The sequence below is a fragment of the Gorilla gorilla genome, chromosome 6 (genome assembly GCF_029281585.2).
Source record: "Gorilla gorilla gorilla isolate KB3781 chromosome 6, NHGRI_mGorGor1-v2.1_pri, whole genome shotgun sequence".
Lineage (NCBI taxonomy): Eukaryota > Metazoa > Chordata > Mammalia > Primates > Hominidae > Gorilla > Gorilla gorilla.
Window position 1 is genome coordinate 161489354 of NC_073230.2, and position 396 is coordinate 161489749.

Here is a 396-nt window from a genome sequence, read left to right on the forward strand (position 1 = left end):
GCGCGTGCGCACCGCGCCAGGCCGCGGCCGGGAAGGGGGGAGCATGCGCAATAGGGTGTGCGAGCCTCCACGCCTCGCCCCCAGTTCCTGTGACGTCAGACCTCCGCGTCCCCCGCGGCGCTCTCCCGCGGCGCTCTCCCGCGTCCCCTTGGAGATCGCGCCGGGGTGGCGGGGACAGCTGGTGCTTTTCCTGTCTGTTGTAAATTTTGGTTCGTTATTATTATATTAGGTAAAGCTGGTCTTATGTATTAATTTGTTTAACCATTAAAAATAATTGTATTGCACAAGCAGGCCCCTTTGTCCGTTCTCGGGTTAAAAGCCTCTGGCTGTGTGTGCTATTCATGGTTAATTCTGGAAAAAAAAAAAGTATACTGTATTTAAAAGAATTTTTAAAAT